Below are 14163 nucleotides of genomic sequence, written 5' to 3'. Positions count from 1 at the left end.
AGTATATTTTTCTTTCTTTTTTATTATCCTACAACTTGGCATAGAAAAGGTGATCAATGTTTAGAATCTAACAAGGACTATATTTTTGGCGTAATATTGGCGTAGGAAAATATCACATGATTGGCAATTCAGAATTGCTGCAGGTTAATGAGTCTGTTTTAGCATTTTAAAAACAATAACATTAATTTTGGAATTTTTTACTTATGTGAACTAATGATATGATACTTGGGTTTCAGAATATGTTATTAAAATATGGTTTGCCTATCAAATAACATTTTTATAAGCTTTTTAAAGCGCCCATTCTATACATTGATTTTGTGAAAAAATCACGAAAATCAGTTTTTCTCTCTTATTAAATGGTCAATATACTAGCTTTTCTGTCAATTTATATCTTTAAATGAAGTCTTCATTAAACATAAAAATCAGAAACATCTTATTATTGGAAGCATAAAAAAAGGATCAAAATTTCTTCAAAATTTAAGAAAATTAGAGGAAATGCGGGCTAAGCAATATCAATTTTAATATAAATATTTATTCCAATTTAGTAGTATAAGCTGATAAACATTCTGAAATTCTATCATTTCATTGAAGAATAGAATCTTCAAATCTTAAACAATTGTGAACAGAACTACAAAGAGCTACACTTATTTCTATCATCCTTTATGTTGAGGAAAAAGGTAGTGACCTTGACCTGACCTTTATGGAAAAACGAAAAGGTCAAATTTGATTAAACTGATAGAATCATTTGGTAATATAATCCGTTTGACTGTGTCAAAATTTCATGAATTTCTTATTATAAGAGGTATGTTTGATAATGAGAAGACTCCTTCCTTAAATAGCAACAAAACATTGTAAGAAAACATGGGTGAGGCAGATATTTTAAACAGTATTTGAAAGGTGAGATTGAAAATTTTGAAGAGTTTAAATGAATCAAATTGGACGAGATGTTAGGCATCTTGTACATGGCTTAGAGTTGATCTTCGCTATTTGTGAATAAATATGTCGCTTGATAGTCCTCGGGAAAACAAAACACTTTTTAGGTTAGTTACTGACTCACTACGGAAATATATTGGGTGGATCAATCTCATAAACGGCTCTGCCTAGCCTCGCCATCTATGAGATTGATCAACCCAATATACTTCCGTAGTGAGTCAGTAACTAACCTAATAAGTAATAATAGAGCTGATATATGTTTAAGTTTAAAAGAAGTGTACAAGTTTTACAACGAATGTCCTGTCCAATAATGTAAGAAGAATTAAAAAATACAGAGCACATGAAGACTTGAATATTACTGGGCCAACGTACCAGCGTTGTTTTTAAATGCGTAGATGTAGAGGTAGGTTTGAAATCATAACACGGAACGACTTTTTTCTTAATTCAAGACAAAGAGTGTACTTAAAGATATACTGTTTCAAAATATGAAATCAATCGATCTCTGCACACTGCATTCATATAAATTATTTTCAGTTTCGCATAGTCACACGTGTTTGTGTACTGTAGATTTGCAAAAAATTACTACGATTTTAATTTCACTATGTTCGCGATTTATCATTTTTCCGTAAATTCTTTTTTAACGTGTTAATGCTTATACTTTGATTAACTGGTTTTCTTGAGCGTGAAATTAAAACCATTGCGATTGGTACTTTTTGAGAAATCGTGAAATGTTAACACCATGGAATTAAAACGACCTACAGTATTTTGGTTTGTATGTAGGTTTTTTGAGATCATAATGCGAGATAGTCCTCGGTGTGCTTGAATACTGAATCTTATGTTAATAAGTGTTGTTTGTGTGTAATATATATTTTCCGTTAATTGTTGTTTCACGTAATACAACTACATATCAGTGTAAAAAATTGTAAATAAAGAAAATACAATATGGTTTAGAGAGCCATCTCTCTCTCTCTCTCTCTCTCTCTCTCTCTCTCTCTCTCTCTCTCTCTCTCTCTCTCTCATAAATTATACATGTATACTATACATGTACACAATCCTATTTTATCAATTTAATTATTTAATGACATTATTATTATATATTTTTAAAAAAAATGCGTTTATTTGTTTTGTAATATTGCGATGTAAAAGTGTTAGAATCAACAGACACTTGCAATTGGTGCTTATCTTTTGAATTAAAAACATTAAAAACGAAAGTTGTCGCAGTCTTGTACATATCTTTGTCTGTGTTATTTAAAATCAGCATACTTAAATTGTAATTCTCTGAATTTTTTGTACATGTACTCGAATGCGGCCTTGTAGAAATATTAGAATAAACATGACAAAAACGCTTAGATTTCGCGAAAACCCGTAACCGAGGTCCGGTTTTGGATTCTACAATTACCAAACGCTCGTGAATTTTGCCAAATGACTGTCATTTCCATACACGCGGTATCCTACTCGAATTATTTCAGCGGGTAGATTACAGATTGCAAGTTTTTGATTTTTCACATTTCAATAGGGCCGATTTGTTATATTCACCGTACCCAGTTCTTTTGAGTATTTTTTTTCTAATATTCATTCATATGCAGACTTAAACACGAAAGAAATTAACAATGAAAAAATGTAATAAATTGATAAATAGACCCAGTGCGCAGCCCCCCCCCCTTCACACACACACATATAGCAATTGATATAATTTTCACGATTTTTAAAAGTTGTAATATTCTCCATATTGTCAAGATTCCTATTTGATAAGATAAACAGCTTTTTTCTTCTATACATCCAGCACAAATTACGAATTTTGGCATTGTTTTCTTAAGATCAATGCATGTAGAATTTCAGAAGGTTTTTTTTTTCTCAAAAGGTTGAACTTTTGGGATTTATAAATATATATTCCACCCGATTGAATTTTGATATTTCTTGTTACCGGAAATGCCGAGAGAGGGTAAGAGAGATTTCCGAGGTCTGTCTGTCTTGTATAATTTTAATGAAATGACCAGTTAAAGAATTCAATTGTAACCTAGCACGGAAATCACGAATATCCATTTTTGAATGTTTATGATGCGCAATAGAGACTGACAAGTTGAATAAAAATTGATGTTTATACATGCATATGAACTCCTCGAATTAAATGTGTATGTCATTAAACAAAAACAAACCTGAAGTGCAATGGTTTTGCTTTTGTTTCTTATAGTACCATCAATACAAATAAGTGACAATAATACAATGTAACATCAAATTAAGAAAAAAATTCACCCTTTGTAAAATATCTTCATTTCAAGTCAAATTCGGTTCAGCACCACCCCCACCCACCCCCCCCCCCCCCCTCCCCCCCTCCCCCGGTTCATCGAGCAAATATTGGCCGCCCCAATACGAAGTACCTTCTCTCTCTCTCTCTCTCTCTCTCTCTCTCTCTCTCTCTCTCTCTCTCTCTCTCTCTCTCTTACGTTTAGTACTACTAAAAGTAGCATGCGGTATTATTGCCAGTGTTTAAAATTTCATTTTTTATAGTACATTAATTGTCTTGTTTCTGATTCGCATTCCATGATAAAAAAAAATATTGTGTATGATAGACGATGTACTGTTTCCTTTGAGTACAAGTACAAAACACATTCTTGTGTTTGTCAGGGATCAAGACAAAACCGCAGAACAAACAGGGTTCAGACTATACACGCGACAGAGTAACAGCTGCACACGGCGGGGAATTACACCGTAAAACAAAGGAGTTTGGCTTGTTTATGTTAATATAAAAAGTGATTTCGCCCGGGTCCTCTGAACGGAAATCAAATCATAGTGAAATTTATGATTGTTGAACAAGGACTACATTTATAAATTTATATATTTATTTATTTACTTAAGAAATTTGAACAGCGATCAATTACGGTTTATTTCATATTTTGCTCGGGCTTGTAAATGAAATTCTAATTGTAGTGTTCTGTTTCGTTTCCCTTACAGAAAATCCACATGGTTTTCCCCAGTCGAAAGCATGATGAGTAGGGATTTTCATGCTGTTTTTATGCGGTATACATAAAATATGTTTATTTATTTATTATATAGATATATATGTAACACGTGTTTCTAACATTTCACTATAGGGTTCAGTTTTGTGTGTCCCTCATGTGATGACGTCTCGATAATACCATATAGAAAACTGTGTTCTACACCTTTAGATATATCAGAATAATACAAGTTTTACTGCGGGTTTTGAATCTTTATTAACCTCATCATACACGTAGTTGCCCTTTTACATTTTGATAAAGCTTTAAATTGCATGTCAGGGTCGTCTTAACACTAGTGACAATTATGCCAACATTTCAGCTTGTTACTGTAACAGCGACAAAATATATCTTTTTAAACAGTTTAAGGCTAAAGCGCACACACACCACGTGAAATTAAATAAGACATTGGTGTCGAACTAACTAACATATGCGGTTTCTCGAGTTTGACCTCCCTTGAGTATGCAAAAACACCAAACAATTTATTATTTTTCTTAAAACTGAAACAATCTTCTACAAAAAGACATGTCATTCTCAATTAAAAGAATAAGGATCGAACACGATTACATGGACAGACGGACGGACAAACATGCAAACAAGGCGATTTCTACTTGTATAACACACCCTCCTTCCAAAAAAGGTATAAAAACTAAAAAAAGGAATGTTAGTGTAAATAGTTTCAATTCACACATGGTTTATGAGTTTGGTGCCTTTTTATTCAAAGTTTACGTGTGTTCAAACTTCTTTGCGAGAAATTAAGTAAACTCTCCGAAAGAAATCCTTTGCAACTAGAAATCGAGAGCCAGTATTGTTCTTAATGCATGTGTTGCACGTTGTAACCAATTGAAAAGTTTCTCAGAGTAAGATATGCAGAGAATCAGACGCTGTTTTGCTACTGGTCAAGATGATCGTTATGAAATAGTAATTTCGAACAGTAAAAAAAAACACTTTGTCAGGGTATGACTGAATGGCATACTAAAATAATATAATCTAGTCTAAAGTCAAAAAAATCTGATAAAAAAAAATAAACCCATTTTACCGATACTTAAACATATTTAGATTGTAATTTGAGAGTTTGAGTTTACTATATACTTCTGTAAAGTGTTTAACTTTTTGACATTTAGTCAAAGAAATGAACCAGTGCATGCATGTTTATATCATTAATATGTACAATGAGATCGTTCCTAAACAATGCCTTTTTGATAAAATGTACACTGATGTTATAAAGACTACAATTATTTATTTGTAAAAAAGAAACGCTCAAATGCATGTGCCCCCATGTTAAAACAAAGTCTTTTTCTAAACCTTTTAATATAAATACTACCCGACCAAGTGTTATTGATATTAATGAATAAAATACAAAATCATTAAGACTAATAGCAAATACATGTATAAATAGTTTTACAATGCCTTTAGAAACATATACATGTTTTCTTAATACATGTAACTACAATGTACTACTAAAGAATCTCGGGGTTTAGATAATTTTTAAAAAAATACGTTCTTCTAATTGTTCTTCTTTGCATGTCTTTAAACGTTAGTTTTCAATGTTGACGTACGTGTTCCAATCTTATATCAAATGCACTCAACATAAGTATATTTAAAACTAGCAAACAACAACAAACAGGTTGGCCTAAATTATACAATGATTCATTTCCACAAAGTCATTTAATTGGTTATATCCGTTTTTGTAATATTTGATCTGATAAAGCAGACCGTGGAAAGGAAATGCATAAAAGTCGAAAGGCTAGAACAAAAACAAGTTTGAATTGTTTTGTTATATCATTTTATATGATAATAACATCAGTTTGTTCATTTACATCATTGTCTCTGATATTAATATGATAAAGCAGACCGTGGGAAGGTAATCCACAAATGTGGAAACAACGGAAACACAATTAAAATCGTTCTCTTATACAATTTATTCATTTTATGCAAAACTGGCAAGTTAAATATAAATAATGGTTTCAGTCCGTGATACGTTCTTCTTTACCACTTTTGCTTTTGCCTACCGTTCTCTTATCGTGTGTTCAGATTTCGCTCACCATACGTTCATCGTTCACAGTTTTGAACTCTTATCTCCGCTCTGCTTGTGCTCACCGCTCATTAAGCGTTCACCATGCGCTCAAAACGCATTTTGTCAATTGCAATTGCAAGATATTCCATTTTGTTTTAAATACAATATAATCCTTTCAGTTTCGTTGAGAAATGTTATTAAATACATAATTTTACCTCATAGTTTTTTCGTGTTTTGTTTTTGTAAATAATGAGAACAAATACATGTTTAAACAGCATTGATATTTACATATATGCGGTAGTATTTTGAAAGGTTCGATTTCATTTAAGGTGGCTCACTACACCGTGAATTATTTCTCCAATCAGCAGAAAATTACTTGACTGTGATAGATATCATAATGAATTAGAAGTATTTATGTCTAATAGGCAAAAAAAATGTGCAATTTTGGATGAAAAATTACATTTTCAAAAATTTAATTCAGTTAACATGAACAAAAGCTCCAGGCAGATTCGAACTCATGATCTGCGGTTCAGAAGTCTAATACTTTAGCCACTTAGCTACGACGATATACAACCCAATCGAACGATTTAAACAGTTTAACAAAACATTTAAATCGCCATCTTGTGACGTAGTGTCTCAAAAAGTATAAGTGTAGGTGTAGTGAGGTACCTTAAATCATTATTTTGTGTACAAACGATACATTATTTTAAGACAACTTTGTTAGCATTTAACTTGGAAACAAAGTAATTTGAAAATAAGTGAAACAGTTATCAATACATGATTTATTTAGAACGTATTTAAATGCATGCAATCTGTTGAAATGTAAAAGCAAACTCATATTCCAATTACTTTTAATCATTAATGCTAAAAAAAGTTTGTGTTTAAACACATTCCTGCTTTTTATGTCAATATTTCCCTTTTTTTATTTGCAAATCTTTTGACTTATCGATCACAATTGAAAAAACTTCGTGACGAGCCCCTGTGTTGTAATTTGAGAATTTGAGTTTACTATATACTTCTGTAAAGTGTTTAACTTTTTGACATTTAGTCAAAGAAATGAACCAGTGCATGCATGTTATATCATTAATATGTACAATGAGGTCGTTCCTAAACAATACCGTTTTGATAAAATGTACACTGATGTTATAAAGACTACAATTATATATTTGTAAAAAGAAACGCTCAAATGCATATGCCCCCATGTGTAAAAAAAAATCTTTTTCAAAACCTCTTAATATAAGTACTACCCGACCAAGTGTTATTGATATTGATGAATACAATACAAAATCATTAAGACTAATAGCAAATACATGTATAAATAGATTTATAATGTCTTTAGAAACATATACATGTTTTCTTAATAACTACGACTAAAGACTCTCGGGGTTCAGAGAATTAAAAAAAATACGTTTATCTAACTGTTTGTCTTTGCATGTCTTTAAACATTAATTTTCAATGCTGACGTACGTGTTCCAATCTTTAACAAATGCACTCAACATAAATATATTTAAAACTAACAAACAACAACAAACAAGTTGGCATAAATTATACAATGATTCATTTCCCACGAAGTCATTTAATTGGCTATATCCGTTTCTCTAATATTTGATCTGATAAAGCAGACCGTGGAGAGGAAATGCATAAACGTAGAAAGGATATATCACAAACAAGTTTGAATTGTTTTGTTATATCATTTTATTATGATAATTACAACAATTTGTTCATTTACATCATTGTCGCTGATGATAACGTGATAAAGCAGACCGTGAGAAGGAAATCCACAAAGTGGAAACAACGGAAACACGATCAAAATAGTTCTCTTATACAATGTTTTCATTTTATGCAAAAAATAAAAATTAAACGTATTTGGTTTTATTTCATTGTAATCACCATTTCGTATACAAACGACACATTATTATGATACACCTTTGTGAACGTTTGACTTGAAAAAATAATAATCTAAGTAATCTAAAATAAAATGAAAAATTATAAATACATGATATTATACATGTAAAACGTATTTAAATTCATTCAATCTATTGTAATTTAAAATCAATTACCAATGACTTTTAATTATTAATGCCAAATAAAAACTGTTTTAAAACCGATTCCTGACATATACGTCGATATTTCAATTTTTTTTTATTTCAAACTTTTGACTTATATTCCACATATTGTGATCGTTTGCGCTTAATACACAATAACAAGGAAACAATTTTCAAAAAAAGTAACCCGATCAATTATATAAATAAATAATTTTGCCATACATCTAACAACAGAATTTTTTTCTAATTAGTAGGTACGAGAAAGGACTATATGCGGTTTTATGCATTTTTTGCTCCCAAACGCAAAGTTTTTGAAAGAGATTTAAAAATAAGGTGAAAGATAGTTAAAATCATATTGAAAATAAAGGTGTAAAAGGTTAAAACCACAGTGACGACATAATGTAAAAATGACGTCATGAAGATTGCATTATTTAAATAAATTGATGTTTGTTGCAAAATATGGGTGTTTTCCGATGGTTTTTCGACTGCGAAACATCGAGCGCAGGCTTGCTCAAGTACCATTTTTTTGTATAATGTGTATAACTATCTGAAGAAAAAAATATGTTTAAATCGCACTTGAGCAGATCTGCGCTCTATACTTCCGAATGCAAAATATAGAGCAAAAATGAGAATATTTTCATTTGTTTGCAAATTTGCGGGAAATTGGTCATTTAGGTGACGTCATAGATAAACAGCGAATAAGCAATGATGACTAAAATCAAGATAAAAGTTATAGGCATCCTCCATACAATGATTTGTGAAGATTTTTTTTTATACGATACTATTTAAAAATTGGTTGAAATCGAGGGCAGATATTTGACCATACTGAACATAGTCCTTTGAAGGAAAAAAAAACAACACTGCTACTTTGGTGTCATGTTTTTTTAAGACCACATCTAAGGGGGGTGTGTGATTATGACAGCGATCAGCTTTAAGTGAATTCTTCGGAAGAAATTCTTTGCAGTTAGAAAGCAAGTACCAGTATATGTTTTACTGAATTGCATGATGTTGTCCAGTGCAAGTCATGTGAACATTTCTCAGTGTTTGATGTGCAGAGGATCAGCCGTTGCTTTGCTACAGTTCAAGAAGATAGTTAGAAATATAATAACTTGTTAATGTAAATGTGACTCATTTGAAGATATGACTAAATGGGTAAACAGATCATCCCGAGTCTAAAATCTGATAAAACTAACCCCATTTTAACGATATTTTAACATATTTAGATTGTTTGTCATTATGATAGGAATTTGAGTTTATATATATTTGTCTTAAGTGTTTAACTTTTTGACATTTAGTCTAAGAAACGGACAAGCGCATGTATGTTATATTATATGTACAATGAGATTATCCTTAAAACAATGTTGTTTTGATAGAATGTAAACTGATGTAACAAAGATTACAAGTATACATTTATATAAAGAAACGCTCAGTTGCATGTGCCCCAATGTTTGTAAAATCTTTTTGTTAACATAGCTCTTAATATAAGTACTACCTACAAGTACGATCAAGTGTTCTTGATAATAATAAATACAATACACATTCATTAAGACTAATAGCAATTATATTTATATATAGTTTCAATTATGCCTTTAGAAACATGTACAAGTTTTCTTAATTACTGGTATTAAAGAATTTCGGGGTACAAGGAATTAAAAAAAAAATATGTATATCAAAGTTTTCGTCTTTGCATGTCTTTAAACATTAGTTTTCAATGTTGACGTACGTGTTCCCATCAATATTATGGGTCCCAAGGTTTGTTTTTATGAAACCATTTGATATAATAAATTTCCTCAACAGATCTATATCTAAAACTGACAAAAACAAACTTTTTTCCTTTGTTATATAATATATTATTTCACACACAGTCAATTAATTGGCTATATCCGTTTCTGTTATATTTGATCTGATAAAGCAGACCGTGGAGAGGAAATGCATAAACGTAGAAAGGTTTTAACACACATAAGTTTGAATTGTTTTGTTATATCATTTTATAAGATAATTACATTTATTTGCTCATTTACATCATTGTCGCTGATAATAACGTGATAAAGCAGACCGTGAGAAGGAAATGCACAAAGTGGAAACAACGGAAACACGATTAAAATCGTTCTCTTATAGAGTGTATCCAGAGTGCAAAAATGAACAATTAAATATAATTGATTTTTTCAGTCCCTGATACGCTCTACTTTACCATTTTTGTATTTGTTTACCTTTCAGGTATCGTACAATTGAAGCATTCGCTCACCATACGCTCATCGTTCACGGTTTTTGACTTTTAACTCCGTTCCGCTTGTGCTCACCGTTCATTAAGCGTTCGCCATTCGCTCAAAGTGCATTTTGTTAATTGGATGGAATTCCATTTTGTTTTACATGTCATTGATTCTTTTCAGTTACGTTGAGAAATGTAATTAAATACACATTAATTACCTCATACTTTTTTTTCTAAATTTTGAGAACAAATACATGGTTAAAGGGCATTGATACAGTGTATTAACATATGTGCGGTAATATTTTCAAAAGTTTGATTTTATTTTAATCGTCATTCGGTATACAAAGGACACATTATTATAATACACATTTGTAAACGTTTAACTTGGGAAAAATGTAATTTAAAATGAAATTAAAAATAATAAATACATGATGTTTTAGGAACGTACTTAAATGCATTCAATTTACAGTAAAACTCGGTTATAGCGAAGTTCCAGGGACCAATAGAATTACTTCGTTATATCCGTAAATCGTTATATCCGTATAACGAATTTGTAATAATATTTTTAGCAAATTTACTATAAACATGTTTTCTTTCACTTTCACCAGACTGTATCTTTTGCTAATTGATGCATAAATTAAAACTACATTACTTAGATACCTTGAATAATCGGACTGTGAATTAAAAAAAATATATGAAAATAAGTTCCTTCAAACTATTTTTTTAAATGGTAGTGCACACTTTTATAAACTGTAAAGAAATTCGTTATAAAGGTGTTAATTTTGTTATTATTCACCTCTACGGGACTCAAAATCAGTTCGCTATATCCGTAAAAATGTTATATCCGAATTAGTTATAACCGTAAAATTTTGCAAAGATTTGTTAAGCATTTTATCGGGGACTCAAAAAAACTTCGCTATATCCGAGAATTCGCTATATCCGTGTTCGTACTAAACGAGTTTTAATGTATTGAAATTGGAAACTCAAATACCAATGACTTTCAATTTTATATGAACTTTTATATGCTCAAATAAAAATTGTTTCTAAAACCCATCCCTGACATATACGTCAATATTTCAATTCTTATTTGCAAAGCTTTTGACTTATATTTCACAGATTGTGACCATTTATGTAATGTACACACATTGTGTATCATTTCATATGAAAAAGTTATAAATACATGTTATCTTTAGAACGTATTTAAATACATTCAATCTATTGACATTTTAAAGCAAACTTAATTACCAATTACTTTCAATCATTTATGCTGAAAAAAAGTTTGTTTTTAAACCCATTTCTGACATTTATGTCAATATTTCACTTTTTTATTTGCAAATCTTTTGACTTATCGAGCACAGATTGTGATTGTTTACGCTTAATACACATTTACAAGGAAGCACTTAAAAAAATAAACTGAAACCTCAGGAAATATAAGTATAATTTATTATATATCTTACAACAGGAAATTGCTCTAATAACTACGAGCAATTTGATAAAAGCCTGACCTTTAGATAGTACAACAATAAATGAGTGGTTTTAATTATGCCATATGCAATGAGCACACTTATTGATCAGATCATTAAAGGTCAAAGCGATATATCTGCAGGGGGATTCAAACGTTATATTAAACGTTAAAGATTCCATTTCTTAATTGTTTCATATTGTTTAAGTTTATATTAAATTGTTTTTACTGATTTTGCTCTGTAATATAAAAATTAGACATTTTTTGTATTATGCATATTAAACGGACGGGTCTTACTTTAAAAAAAAATGGAATCAGAATCAGGTAGTGCAGGTACATTTCTATATACACTACAACCAAATTCTTTAAAAAAAATCATAAGAGAGTAGTAAGTGGATGTTAGTATATTGTGATTAAATGTAAAAGGAGTTGATGTTTACGATGGTGCATTAAATCTATATAAAAGAGTTCCGATACCAGTTGTTTTAAGTTTTGGTTCACATATTTCCTTGAATATTCTTTTTTAACTTATATTATGCATTTGATTCGCTAAAAAGGTCACCGATTTCTTATTTATGCTGTACATGGAATGGATACTTTCTTATTAGCGCTGACGTGCTTTGACATATTCAATAACTAATTATAATATTTTATAAAATGCAAAAAAAAAATGTTTCTAGGCCAATTTTCAATGCTATGCCTTTATCGTTTTCCTAAGAACGTATATTTTATGTTACCGATTTAAGAAAAGCAATCTTGTTAATCGACATTTCTGTAATGAAACTAAAATTAATTAGGCATCAAAAGCCGCGGTTATATAATTGCAATTCTGACATGCGAAATATGACATTTACATCTGTTAAGAGTGTCGAATTGTCAGATCTATGAAACCTCAAATACAATTAGAGGTCGTCATTTTTTTTTCTAAACGATACATTATCGTTAATTCTTACACGCACTGCAAAGTAATATTATAACGATGCCATTTATCAAGATATCATAGTTTTATAATATAAACACATCAATTTTAGCATAAAGATTTGCTAAGGTCACATAAACTTTTAATTGTCCTTGCGGTTGAATGACCTCTCTAATATGTTCAGTTGTTTGATATTTCGCTACAAATAAAAATGCAAAATTGTTCTCACAGAATTTCGAAACTTTAAGAGGGGTCGATGGTCGCTGCTATTTATGGGCTATGCATAAATGCATAAATTTCCTTGAGAAGAAAATCTCAATATTAATAAATACATGTTGTAACATATTTAATTTTACATCCCAAACGACTGGGTTTTTTTTTTTACAGTTTATAGCAAGAAGTATTATATTTGAAATTTTAGGGAAGGTCTGCCCGAATTAACTACCAAACCTCCTTAATACGCGAAAGAATAACCACAGACTGAAGTATATAATTAAAATGCACGATAGCACACAAGGATTTTACATTTAAAAGTGATTTTAAAAACTATTATAGTAATAAGAAATTGGGATCATAATCAAGTAAAAATTGCTGGAATTTGAAAAAGCGACATTATGTAAACTGTTGTTCATCAATAAAGGACTTTAAAAGTCACAAGGCCAAATGTTCAAATGTATCCTAGCTCAAAATAAAGATAGTGTGAGACACTATATTTTAACAGCGTGTCCCAAATAATAAGTATTATCTACATGTACAAATCTATAAATCATGCTGCAGTGTGCCTTTATATTTTTTTTAACTTTTACAGAACCGTTTCCACTTGATTTCCTGATCAAATATTGTTTAATTTGATATTTCTAAACAAGTATAAGTATTTTAATGGCAATGTAGTTTCATCAACAATAAGATCAGAAGTTTACCCATATCACCTTCATATAGGTATACACAATTTAACAACTACATTTAAATGAAATTGATTTGGATACTAAACAAGAGATTTATTCCGTCATCAAAAGTATGTTTTTAATTATATTAGCATATTTTTTTAAGCAACTTGCACGATAATTTGGGTTCCCCATGCATTTTGACTCTAATAATAAACATTCTTCAATAATTGCTCGTTTTTATCATTTATCATCTGGTTTATGATGAGCATTGTTAATTTTGCTATCTGATATGCAAAGTCATGTCTGTATTGATTGTAGGTTAACTATTCATTTTCCTTTGATCAGATAATAGGTTAATTAATACCTTGTTTTAGATAAAAGATATGTTCAGAATGAAGAACACAACGAACATTTAAGCTGATATAATTTTATTCATATTGCGAATGCTCTGAAAAAATATATTTTTTACCTCTTTAGGCTCATAATCAATTGAAATTATAATTATTCCGGCCGTTTGCAATCACATTTGGCGTATTTTTGGTAAAATCATGAAAATACAAATTTTTGAAATATATTCCCTAAAAATTAAAACTTGTCAGAGGTTTTTTATTTCATTACTCTAAAAATATGTTTGCCCTATTGTTACATGTTACTACAGGAAATACTGTTAATGAAAATATACTCTCTAAATCGCAGAT

This window comes from Crassostrea angulata, chromosome 2 (assembly GCF_025612915.1).
Source record: "Crassostrea angulata isolate pt1a10 chromosome 2, ASM2561291v2, whole genome shotgun sequence".
NCBI classification, from domain to species: domain Eukaryota; kingdom Metazoa; phylum Mollusca; class Bivalvia; order Ostreida; family Ostreidae; genus Magallana; species Magallana angulata.
The sequence above is the reverse complement of the archived record's forward strand: the minus strand, read 5'-3'. Positions refer to the sequence as shown.